This window comes from Felis catus, chromosome D2 (assembly GCF_018350175.1).
Source record: "Felis catus isolate Fca126 chromosome D2, F.catus_Fca126_mat1.0, whole genome shotgun sequence".
NCBI classification, from domain to species: Eukaryota; Metazoa; Chordata; class Mammalia; order Carnivora; family Felidae; genus Felis; species Felis catus.
In genome coordinates this window covers 14,414,571-14,427,708 of record NC_058378.1, presented here as the reverse complement: position 1 = coordinate 14,427,708, position 13,138 = coordinate 14,414,571, and the positions used below count along the sequence as shown (strand labels likewise).

The window sequence follows — 13,138 nt, the reverse complement described above, 5'->3', positions numbered from 1 at the left end:
GCTGAGACCGTGGAGCCTGCTTGGGATTCTCTCTCTCTCCTTCTCTCTCTGCTCCCCCTCCCTCGAAATAAATAAATAAACATTTTTTTTTTTTAAAAAAAGGAAGGAAAATTTTCAAAGAAGAAAAATGTGAACGAGAGCTGGAAGAATTTAAAAGGGAACAAATTTTGTATTGTTAAAATGTGCATACCACCCAAACAATCTACAGGTTCAGTGCAATCCCTATCAAAATACTGACAGCATGTTTCACAGAACTAGAACAAATAATCCTGAAATTTGTATGGAGCCACAAGAGAATTTTAATTTCTCGGGGTCATCGGTTGGTATGCAGCATAAACCCTCTGTTTTGCCTCGCATGTGAAACCTTGAGTAAAATTTACCTTGCTTGATTCTGTGTTATTTTAAAAATAACCACAATGCCATTTGCCATACCTAAAATGATTAGTAATTCCTTAACTGTATCAAATATCCAGGCAGCGTTTTGATCTGTAGTCACTTTCTCCATCCTCACTCGGTTTGCTTGTTGAAAAGTTGGCATCGTTCATTCTGCAGAGGATTTTGTCTGTGATAACTGGACTACTTCAACCTGCACCATCCCTGCTTTTTGTTTTAGTTTCTAATAAGTGGATGGCATCACGGGTCACTCACCTCATTCTGCTTCTCATCTCATTTTACCCCTCTCCTCATTCCTTCTGACCCTGTCCTCATCCCCTCATCCCCTTCCAGGAGCTCACTCGCCTTCATTCTTGATTGACAACCATGACCATCTACATAACTTTCCAGGCCCAGTGCAAAATGAAAACACAGGGCCCCTTGTTCAAAAAGTATGAAGAACTCCAAGACTGTAAGAATAGGGCATTAAAGCTGTATGAGGCCCTCCTGGTCCTGGGGGCCTGTGTGCCTACACAGGTCATGCTCATGAAGCCAGTCCTTTCTACACCCCATCCCGGACCCTTACTCTGTCCCTAACTCCATCCCATCCCCCATGAAGATGAGCTCACTGCTCTGAGAAAAAAGCAGAAGACGGGAAAAATTGCTCATACTCCATGAGCTACAGATAGTAGAGCGATGGAGAGAGCACGTTCAACATAAGTATGTTTAAAATAAGCAAAGAGGGGCGCCTGGGTGGCTCAGTTGGTTAAGCATCCAACTCTTGATTTCAGCTTGGGTTGTGATCTCACGGTCGTTGGATTGAGCCCCGCATTGGGCTCTGTGCGGAGCATGGAGCCTGCTTGGGATTCTTTCTTCCTCTCTCTCTGCCCCTCTCCTGCTCATGTTCTCTCTCCCTCAAAATAAATAAATATTAAAAAAATAAAAAGTAAGCAAAGAGATAAAGGAAGAAATATAATCTATCTAACAACAGATATGGTGGGAAGAGTAATATCACTCCCAAAGTTGTCCATATCCTGATTCCTAGAACCTGTGAATACGTTCCGTGACATTGCAGAAGAGACTTTGTGGATGTGGTTATCCTTAAGAACCTTGAGATGAAGACAGCATCCTGGATTATCTGCATCCTGGATGTGTCTGCCCGGGTCCTTAAAATTGGAAGAGACAAACAAGGAGTGAGTCAGAAGTGAGAGGACAGAAGAAGAGACGGGAGAGATTTGAAGTGTGAAAGGGATTTGACCTACTTTTGATGGCTTTGAAGATGGAGGAAGGGGACACACCGAAGAGCGGGGCAGCTTGTGCAAGCTGGAAACAGGCCTTAGCTTACAGCCAGCAGGGAAATGGGGACCTCAGCCTTACAAACTAAGGAACTGAATTCAGCGAACAACCCAAATGAGCAAGGAAATGGATTCTTCCTCAGAGCTTCCAGAAAGGAACACAGCCCTGTGGACATCTTGATTTTAGCCCAGTAAGAGCTGTATCAGACTTCTGAGCTACAGAACTGTAAGAGAATTTGTGGTGCTGAAGCCTTTGCTTATAGTGATATATTACAACAATAATAGAAAACTGACACAGCACATTTTTAAAAGACAGGCTTGGAAAAGCACCAAGCAAAATCTATAAATAAAATGTGTAATAACTGAAAACTTAATCAACAGATTAAAAAGTAGATGATACTTGGCTGAAGAGGAAACATAAGTTCAAGGGGAAGTCTGAAGAATGTACTAAGAATGCAGCACAGAAGGATGGGAAGAAAGAAACCACGGATGCACAGAGACATTGGTAATAATTATTGACTACAAAAAAAAAACCACGGAGGATAAAAATGAAGTGGAACTAAAGTACTGAATTATAATAACATGTAAAATAAAAGTGAGGAATTTCAGAGGGAAATTAGATAGTCTATAGTCCTTTTCTTATTCAAGAGAAAGCTAGAGATGTTGATAAACTTTTTTAGACTTGGGAAAAATATAAGGTTGTATTTTCTTGCTAAAAATTTAAAAAGTTCCATATATATATATATATATGCAGACGACATCAATCCATAATGTGCAGAGGACATCAATCCATCAAAACATAGGAAAGGAGAAAGAGAAATGAAAACCATAAGCCCAATAAGATGGTAGAAGTCAATCCAGACATACCACTAATTACACTATTTACAGTAACAGATTAAGTTGGTCTACTAGGCATAGTGACTAAAGTTAGATTTTTAAAACTCGGCTATATGCTATTTCAGAAGAGGTGAAGTCACATACTTGGAGCTTATGTAGAACATTATAAGTGGAGAGTTCCTCAGGACTGGTGCTGTTTGCATAGGAGAATGGATTACGACCCCAGAGACAAGTGGCCTTCAGGAAGGGCCTCCATGTGGACCAAGTAGCTGTCCACTCTCGAGGGTCACCTACCTGGCTCCACAGTGGGGAACGTCCAGCAAGCTAGGCATCCCTCCAAAGACAAATCTATAGTCCAGCCCACACATAGCAGACAGGAGCTGTGATCCCCACCAGGATCTCTTCCATAATACCCTAGAGTGAGGAGACTGTTCACAAATCAGAGTTTCAGTCTTTCTCTCTCCAGTTTCTTTTTTAGAAACATCAGTCATGACTTCTGTTTTGGCAGTATAATGTTGATATCCTGAAAAACTTCCAAATGAAAATGATGCTGGATAACACTTTTTTAAAACACTTTTTAAATGAAGACTCTAAAACCGCACTGACAGCAAGAATCCAGAGTGATAGATGAACCATTGACACACCCATAGCCTTGAGGACATGACTGTGAACTTCCATCCCGACAGTCCTGTGGGGCTCAAGGGTAAGGAAACCAATTTGGGTTGGTTGTGCATGGCCAGGAAGGACTTAAGTAGGTCATAAAGTGAAGATTGGTCAATTTGGCTACATTAGAATTAAGAATAACCCTTCATTAAGAATAAATTGGGAGAAAAACATTAGCAACACAAATGATTGACAAGGGACTAATATCCAGAAAATCATTCACCATGTTCCTTCCTATCTGATGCCTATACTCCCGGTGGATTCAGGGATGCTGGAGGACCTTTGCCTTCCGTCTCCTCAAGGACATCACCCCAGCAGTTGTCCTCACTCTCTCCTGCTAACCAACTTCTGTCTCTTGGTGGAGCATTCCTGTCAGCCAATTATAACATGATAGCGCTAATAATTTAAAAAATACTCTTGACCAGGCACCACCTCATTAGTCTCTCTGAATACAGCAAACTCACCTGAAGAGTAGTGTATACTCGCTGACTCCTTTTTCCTCTTAAATCCTCATTACTACCAGTAAGCTCTCATCAAAGGCATATGCTGCCAAATCCAGCGGTCGTTCTCAGTTCTGGTCTCCCTTAACCTATTACCTGATGACTCCTCCCTCCAGAAACACTTTCTTCCCCTGGCTTCTGGGACATCACACTCTATGTCCTTCTCTTTCTACCCTGGCTATTCCTTCCCAGGCTGCTTTACTGGTTCTTCCTGCCCCCTGACCTCTGAACAGTCCAGGCCTGGTGCCCATCCTCTGTCCTCAGCTCTACAATATCTATGTTCACTCATTGGCAGGGGGAGGGTGTTTTCCAGTCTCAGGTCTGCAGGATGAAGACTCCTAAAAGTATGGCCTCAGCTGGGACCTCTTTTGTGAATTCCAGCACATACAACCAACTACCTACTCAACATCTTCCCTTGGATAGCTAAAAGACCTCTCCAACGTAACATGTCAAAAATTAAAAGCCTTAATCACCTCCCCTATCTGTTCTTTCCATGGTCTCACTCCATCTCAAGTTACAACAATATTATCCTTGCTGCTACTGAGGCAAAAAATCTCAGCATTTGTCCTTGATGCCCCTCTTTCCCTCATGCCCCATCCAACCCACCAGGGATCCTCTTGACTGCACTTCAGTGATGTATCTAGAAACTGACTACTTCTCACCACCCCCACCATGTCCACCCCAGACATCATTCTCTCTCCCCAGATCACTGAGTTAGCCTCTGGACAGTTCTCTGTTCTCCTTTCCATGCCTGACTGCAGTCTGTTCTCCACACAGCACAGAGTGAGCCCTTCCAGACACGAGTCCTATTGTCACTCCTGTATTCAGACCCCTGCAGTGACCTCCCAAGTCACTCAGAATAAAAGACAAAGTCTGCAACCCTATGATCAAGGCCCTGATCCTTCTCACACCTCATCCTGGCTTTCCCTCCTGGCCTTTCAGCACCACACATACTCCAGCCTTTTTGTTTCTTGAACCTGTCATGCGTGCTCCTGCCTCCCCGGTCTCTGTCCGTTATTTTCCTTCTTGCTAGGAGTGTCTCCCCAGGCATCTGCACAGCTTACTCTCCTAACAGGTCTCTGCTCCAATGTCACCCCCTCCGTGAGGCTCTTCCTGACTCCCTATCTCTCTCACTCTGCTCCTTTTTCTCTGTAGTATTCAGAAATCTCTGGTGCACTCTATATTTACTCATGTGTTTGCTTGTTTATTCTCTCTACTAGGACGCATGAGTAGAGAGGCTTTGTTACCTACACCGCTACTGCTCTATCCCAGAACCTACAATAGAGCCTGGCAGAGAATAGGCATTCAGTTTTTTTTTAATTATGGTAAAATATACATTACATAAATTTTACCATCTTAACCATTTTTAATTGTACAGGTCAAGGGCCTTAAGTACCTCACAGTGTTGTGCGACCATCACCCCCATCCATCTCCAGAACTTTTTCATCTTCCCAAACTGAAACTCTGTCCCCATGGAACACTAACTCCCATTGCCCCTCCCCCAGCCCCTGGCCACCATTCTACTTTCTGTTTCTATGTATTTGACTACTCTAGGTACATCATACCAGTGGAATGAAACAGTATTTGTCTTTTCGTGACAGACTTATTTCCCTTAGCAATATGCCTCTCGTCTCGTTTTCCACTTAGCACTATGCATAATTAATGTTATATCCTCAAGTTTCATCCATGTTGTCACATATGTCAGAATTTCCTTCCTTTTTAAGGCTGCATATTCCATTGTGTGTATATACCACATTTCGTTTACACATTCTTCTGTCAACAGACATGAGGTTCCTTCTTCATTTTGGCTATTGTGAATAATGCTGTCATGTGCAAATGCTTCTGTGAGACCCTGTTTTTAATCCTTTTGGATATATACATGAAACAGAGGTGCCCGGCTGCTCAGTGTGACATATGCATGGATTTGCTGAATCATATGGTAATTCCGTTTTTAACTTTCTGAGGAATGGCCATACTGTTTTCCATAGTGGCAGCACCATGTTACGTGTCTACCAAAAATATTTTCTCCCATTCTTTAATTGCCTTTTCACTCTGTTGATTGTGTCCTTTGATGCACAGAAGGTTTTTTATATTGATGTTAGTCCAGTTTATCTAATTTTTTCTTTTGTTGCCTTTGGTGTGATATCCAAGAAATCATTGCCAAATCCAATGTCATGAGGCTTTTTTTTTCCTTCTCTGTTTTCTTCTACAAGTTGGACAGTTCTAGCTATTATGTTTAGGTCTTTGGATCATTTTGAGTTAATTTTTGTGTGTGGTGTAAGCTATGGATCCAAATTCATTCTTTTGCATGTCGTTTCCCAATACCATTTGTTGAAGAGACTCACGTCCACCACTGGATCTTGGGAGCCCTGTCAAAAATCACTTGACCATATATGCTAGGATTTTGGGGAGACTGTTTTGATTTTAGTTCTATGTGTCTGTCTTTATGTGAGTATCACACTATTTTGATTACTGTAGCTTTATAATAATTTGAAATCAAAAGTGTGAGACTTACAATTTTGCTCTTTTTCAAAATTGTTTTGGCTATCTGGCATCCCTTGAATATGAATTTTAAGATGACTTTTTTTTATTTCCTAGAGCGTTCTCTAGGAAATGAGTAGAGAGGCTTTGTTTTGTACACTGCTCTATCCCAGAACCTATGATAGAGCCTGGCAGAGAATAGGCATTCAATTTTTTTTAAATTCTGGTAAAATATACATTACATAAACTTTACCATCTTAAGCATTTCGTATTTTTCAACTCTGGTTCTTTTTCTGTTCCCTTGTTTTTAAATCAAACTTAAATATATTTAAATATCTCGAATATTATCAAAAAATACAAAAGAAAATGAACAAAGAGTTTAACCTGCATGCTATGGAAGGGAAAACACATAGGCCAATAAACATATGAAATATAGGAGCCTTGTATAGTAATCTAGGAACTTCACATGAAAACCAGTGGGAGATGCGTTTTGTGCCCCACTGGATTCTCAAAAAATATCAGGAGAAGAGAGAATGTGCAACATGTTGAACTCATATTCACTGTTGGAAGAAGGATAAAAATCTTCGACCTTATCTACATCTACATACCTATGACCTAGCGATTCCATTCCTAGACTTATGCCCTAGAGAAACATTTGCACTTGAGTCCAAATAAACTATACTGAAAAAGTTTCATGCTATGAAACTGCTAGCAGCAGTGTTTGTAATAACCCCAGAAAACAACCCAAATACCCCAGCAGGAGCATGGAAGGAATCTGTGGTATAAGCACATGGTAGAATGCTATATAGTAGTGAAAAGTGAGTGAAATTCAGCACTAGACATCTCCAGGATGACTCTTCAGGGCATGGTGTTAGACAAAAAAGAAAAAAGGCAAATCACAGAAGAGTATAGTTGGTGTTATTCCACTAATGTGAGGTTTAAAGCATGTGAAACTAAGCTGCATAGAAATATATAGGGATGACAGACACAGGATATCAGACATCTGCTAGGGGAAAGGAAGGATACATGACACAGAAGGGTGGGAGGTTTGGAGTTACTGGAAATATTCTGATTTTTTCTATTGAGAAATCCACTCTTACTGGGGTTCCCTTGTATATAACTTCTCTCTTCTCTTTCTATTCTTAAAATTATTTCTTTGTCTATGATTTTTAACAAGTTAATAATAATGTGGGTTGGTGTAACCTTATTGGTGTTCAAACTCTTTGGGGTTCATTGGGCCTCATGGATCTGGATGTCCATTTTTCTCCCAGGATGTGGGAAGTTTTTAGCCACTATTGCTTTAGATATGCTCTCTGTCCCTTTTTCTTTCTCTTCTCCTTCTGGAATTCCCATAATGTGAATATTGTTTCTTCTTATTGTGTCCCATAATTCCTTAGGCTTTCTTCAGTCTTTTTCATTCCTCTTCTCTTTTTGCTCCCTGGACTGGATAATTTCCAATGTCCTATCCTCCAGGTCACTGATTGTTTCTTTTGCATGGTCCAGTCTGCTTTTGAAATTCCCTATTGAATTCTTCAGTTCAATTTTTGTATTTTTCAACTCTAATTTTTCGTTTTGTTTTTGATGGTTGATGGTTGCGATCTCCTTGTCAGACTTCTCGTTTTGTTCATGCATTGTGTTCCTAGTTTCATTTAGTTGCCTGTCTGTGTTTTCTTAGAATTATTCATAATTCTTTACCTGATAGTTCCTAGATATTCATTTCTTTCGGGTTAGTAATTGGAGCTTTATTACTTTCTTTTGGTGGTGTCATATTTACCCTATTTTCCATGACCATTGATTCTGTACATTGCTTTCTGCACATTTGAGTAATCAGGTTCCTCTTCCAGACTTTACAGGTTTGCTTTGTTAGAGATACAGCTCTTCACCTGTCAGCTCAGTTTGGGTTTCTGAGTGTTTCTGCGGTAATGTCCTTGGCCGGTGGGGCCTGCTGTATGGTCCATTTTGGGGCAAGGCAAGTGTTCGAGCTCTGAGGATGAGGATAGGGGGGTTGTGCCACTGGCTGAGAACCATTGGGTAGGACTGCTGGTTTGGTTCCCTGCACAACTGAGACTGTAGGATGGGCTCCGTGGCTGCCTGGATTCCTTGATCAGACTCACTAGATGGTCAGAACTGGGTACCATGTTCAGTAGTAAAAGGGAGGATGAATTAGCTGCCCTGCCCTGGCAGGGCAGCAGGATGAGACCTAGGGCCTGTACATCTCATTGTTTGGTGACCTGAATCAGGCCTGAACATACACTAAATCCCTTGGTCAGGTGAGACCACAAGTTTTGCTCTGCAGATGGGAGAAGCCACAGGCTGTGCTCTGTGTTCAAGGGCCACCGTGTGTAGGGCTGTTGAATGGGCTTCACGGCTTTCCATGTGTTCTGGTGACGTTTCCTGGTCAGACCAGCTGAAGGCTGCATTCAGCAATGAGTGGGGCTACAAATTAGATTCCCTGCCTGGTCACAGTAGGAGAAACAACCCCAAAGCTAGTAAACATGCTTTATTTGTTGTCTTAAGGCAACCCATACCCCAGGTTCCCTGACCAAACAGGGCCGCGGGCTTCCAGATGTCTTTGCCAGCCCCTCTTCTCCAAGAATGCTCAGAGCCACAGTGGTAGGGTTGTGTCCCAGCCCTCTTGCCTGGGTGGGTGGGGGGAGAGGTCACTCCAGGCTGATCTCAATTTCCCAAATGGGCTCTCCAGGTGGGAGAACCGGGGGCTACCTTTAGCCTTAGCTATGAATGAATCCCCCTTCCTGAATATACCACAGAACCACTCCATGCCTGTTACTGGCTTTGCTCTGGGGGTAATCAGCTCTACCCACCCCCTTGCCCCAACACCTCTGGGCTCAGGGCCTACAGGGTGCACCTGGACTCTAGGGCCAGCAAAACTCTTCATCTGAGAATCTAAATCAGGCAGATCTGGACCCTACCAAGTTGCCTGGTCAGAGTGCACCCCGTGACTTGGTTCTGCAAATAATCACAGCTGCTCTTTGGGGTCACTACTTGGGCAATGCAGTTGTGAACTCCGTCTGCCAAGATCCATGTGGTGGTTGTTGTAAGCTCCTCCCCATTTCTGTGTCAGACTCCCAATGACTGAGCCCCACATTCCAGTGCAGTCCCCATAGTGCAAGATCAGACTAGGGGCCTCCACAGAGAAATCCACAGTACTGTGGAGGGGCTAGATGCCCCCCCACCCTGGATTCTCTTTTTCCACTGGAAGAACCCTAGGCTCAGGGGAGACCTCTCTATATGGTGCTGTGCTGTTCTGGGGAGGGGCAATGCGGTCAATACCTTGGTCTCTGAGATACAGGGGGGTGCTTCGGCCTTACCTCCATGTTCTGGGATTCTCTCAGAGGTGTTCTGTTCTTGAATAATTGTTAGTTCTTGTGATAGGGACCAAAGTCAAGAATGATGTATGTTGCTATGTTGGTGATAGCAGAAATGTTCTAGCCCTTAAACTGATTGTTGAGCATTCTGTTATTTGCCCTATATATGTTGTAAATATTTGCTTCTACAGATCTAATGAGTTCAAGAACAACAATCCCACTGTGAACAGTTGGATTGAGACATTTGACAAAACTATTTCCTGTATGGAGCTATTAACAGGAATAATGAAAGGCCCTCACCCTTCCTACATCTAGAAGAGGTTAGAGCAGATCCCCAAAACCATGATTGCTGAGACCCAGCATTTGGAGGGGCTCCTACACAGGCAAAATGGGAAGAAACCAGAGTGGAACACAAAAGGTCCACCAAGTGGCACATCTTCTGGTGGCCTCGTCTTCAAGTTCAGGGCAAGCCCTCGCTGCCCTTTTACATTCCTAAAACTGACACCCCCTGGTGAGTTCACAGCATCCCGCATCCCTAACCTTCACTTCTTCATTTAAATGCATACACCTATGCCCATTTTCACTTACTATCTTAGCAAAAATTGAGTTACGAGGACTGCGTTCTGATTTTTTAAATCCCCATTAATGTGCAAGGTCTCCCAATGAATACCTTTGCTCTTATGTGTGCATTTGTTTCTGTTAATTCTGGTCATGCAGCCTTTTTGGTATCCCTCAACTCATCCCTCTCCAAGAAACCAGTTCATAGCCCCATGTGTTTCTGTCAAGGAGTTAGAAAATCACCTGGTCTTGGGACACCTGGTCTTGGGTGGCTCAGTCAGTTAAGCATCTGTCTTCAGTTCAGGTCATGATCTCCCAGCTCGTGAATTCGAGCCCTGTGTCAGGCTCTGTGCAGACAGCTCAGAGCCTGCAGCCTGCTTCAGATTCTCTCTCTCTGTCTCTCTCTCACTCTCACTCTCACACACACACACACACACACACACACACACACACACACACACACAAATAAACATTTTTTAAAAAATTAAAAAAGGAAAGAAAATCACCTAGGCTTCAGAGAAGGTAACAGCCAGTCCAGGGGAAAGGGTTTCATCCCATAAACTTTGTAAAGGAGTTCTTAGGCCATCTCAGCTTCTCAGAGATAAAAATACATAAATCTATCAAGTTGTTTACGCATCAGTGGCTATGCCAGAGTTTGTGGGTTGGAGGCATGGTTAGCAATACAAATAAAAAGTTTTAAGACTACTTAACCATTTCACTGTGTGATCTGTGGCAGCATGAAGCTTTCAGACCATAATACCTGCTGTTCATATGGCAGTCCCTTCACCCCTGCCCTCCAGAGTCCGTGGAAAGGCTGGTAATTGCCCACAAAGCTCAGTGCACGTTCTGGAAGACTGTGCTGGCCCAGACTTGCTAATTGTGATGGATGGCCATTCCAAGCTGAGGCCACAGTAAAGGCTCTCTGGGAGAGAAAAGGCAACTGATTGTTTCAGGTTTCACTCCTGAAGGGTGTTCTGTGTAACAGCTGTCAAGGCCAAATGGAGATGATCCCTGCCCGACACAGGGTCTTGTGAAGGTGGCAGGCAGCTGTCATGGAAGCCCAGGAGAGAGGGGCTTGATAAATTGCTCAAAAACACTCCTCATCATGCTTACGGGCGGTTCAATGTTAAGCAATGCCGATTCTATGTAGCTATTAAAATGGGAAAATATCACCTCTTCCTGTGGAAGAAGGGATCTGTAGCAACAGCTACAAAGGCAGATCATTTATTGTAAGCCATAGTCTCAACATGCACTTCTTGGGTTCTTTATACCTCTGCCTTTGCAATTTTATTGCTGTTAAAATTAGATAAAGTTCAAGTCAGAGGCTTCCTAAAATAGCAGGAGAGTAGCTATAAATTTAAAGATGGGAGGGGGTGGATATGAGTTGATTTAACCCCTTGAGGGACTCGAGTGGTGACCACCAGGACAAATTGTCCATCTAGGCTTACCTCTACCTTTGTGAAGAGGTCCTGGGTGGGTACAAGGACTGAGAAAAAGTACTGTTATTTCATACCATGTACAGAGCCCCATCAGTGTAATGAGTCATTCTTTATTCTTTTCATATATTAAAAAAAAAAGTTTTTGAAATACTTGTCACTGGAATCCTAACACTCTCAGTATAGAAACTGCAAATATCTACAATTTGGTCTTGTTAATTAAAGAATTCATTCCTGGGATTATTAGTAAATGTCCTGTTCAGGGCTTCTTCCTTTTGAAAAATAGAAATCATGCTTTTTTATTCCCTTTCTCTTTGACTTTATAGTTGTTTGTGAGGTCCTTTGAGACCCATAGAGGAAAATGGAAAAGTGCTATAAAATGTAAAGTGTAATGTGTGATGGGTATTATTTAAAAGAAACCTGGCCTAAAACAAAAATCTCATTCATCAGAGATTTGAGTCTCAACCTAAATCATAGTATTAAGAGACTTTGCTTGCACAGAAAAGCCAAATCTTACTATTTCACTATTGAATTCACTATTGTAGTCACTACTCACTGTTCACTATTGCTAGTGAATCTGATGCCTCTTCCCAGTGAATAATGAGGATACCTTGATTTTCAACTCCGTGATTGATTGAGCTCTACTTAACAAATATGTGAGAACCACAAGCAGAGAGCAATAAAACCCATTCGTGTTTATCACTGGCTGGCTATCCTGATGGAATATTCTAGAACTAGATATGCTTGCCAGAGTATGGAAAGTAAGACGTTAAGAGAGTGGTAGATCACTATCAGTGAAACTCTTCGGAGAGGCTGGATAACAGGACATAAGGGGTTCTAGCAACAGAACAACATACTTCAGCTGTAGACTGCAGGATCAGAAAGGTCAAGAAGTAGCACATCAAGAACATCTTCTCCACAACCTTTGCACACACACTGTTGGAACACTGTTATACCTGTGACCTCTTTGGAGTCCTTTCCTGCATTTGCAGTTGTCCTGAGACAGAGTAGGCTGAAGGGTGGGGTGAGGGTTGGGTACAAGCATTGGTCAGCACAACCAATGTCAGATGGATTGTGGAGGAAATCAAGAGATGCATGTGAGGTTGGCTCCCATGTTCTTAGAATCTCTTGCACCCCTGAGAGCCTGTCCTATGACTTCATCAGAGAAGCCTTATTGTTCTTTCTAAAGATGCATGAAAATTGTGTCAGATCTTCCTTAAACTCCACATGTTTTCCCAACCTCCTTTTCCGTCTGTGATGGTGACATTCCTATATAGATTTGCTTTCCAAATGAAAGGTTGCATGGTTCCATATGCTGTCTTTGTGGGGCTCGTTGACTGTCCGTATTTGTTGTTTCTCTTGCCTGGTGGCTGCTTCTCTCCACCAATTTGGACGGCAAGGATGCTGTCCTTGGTGAGCCAGAATTATGAAACAGACTTTGAACTCCTCCTAGGATGGCCTCAGCACCTGGGATTTATTAACTAGGGGTGCTGAGTCTAGACTGCGGGACAGGAAGTGACTGTGTGGGCAGCACTTAACCAGTGTCTTTCTTGCTTTTCCCTCAGCCTCTTCCTTCTGTTCCGTGATCCATTATTTCATTCCAGGACCACTGTAATCTGATATGACCTGCATTCCAGAGATTTGCCAGTAATGGCTCACTCTGGCTGCCC

General features: G+C 42.7%; 1 protein-coding gene across 3 annotated transcripts in view; it reads left to right on the top strand.

Moving 5' to 3' along the window:
- Positions 1 to 13,138, top strand: part of SLC35F3 (solute carrier family 35 member F3) — a 404,199-nt gene that overhangs the window by 332,875 nt on the left and 58,186 nt on the right. The window lies entirely within an intron of this gene.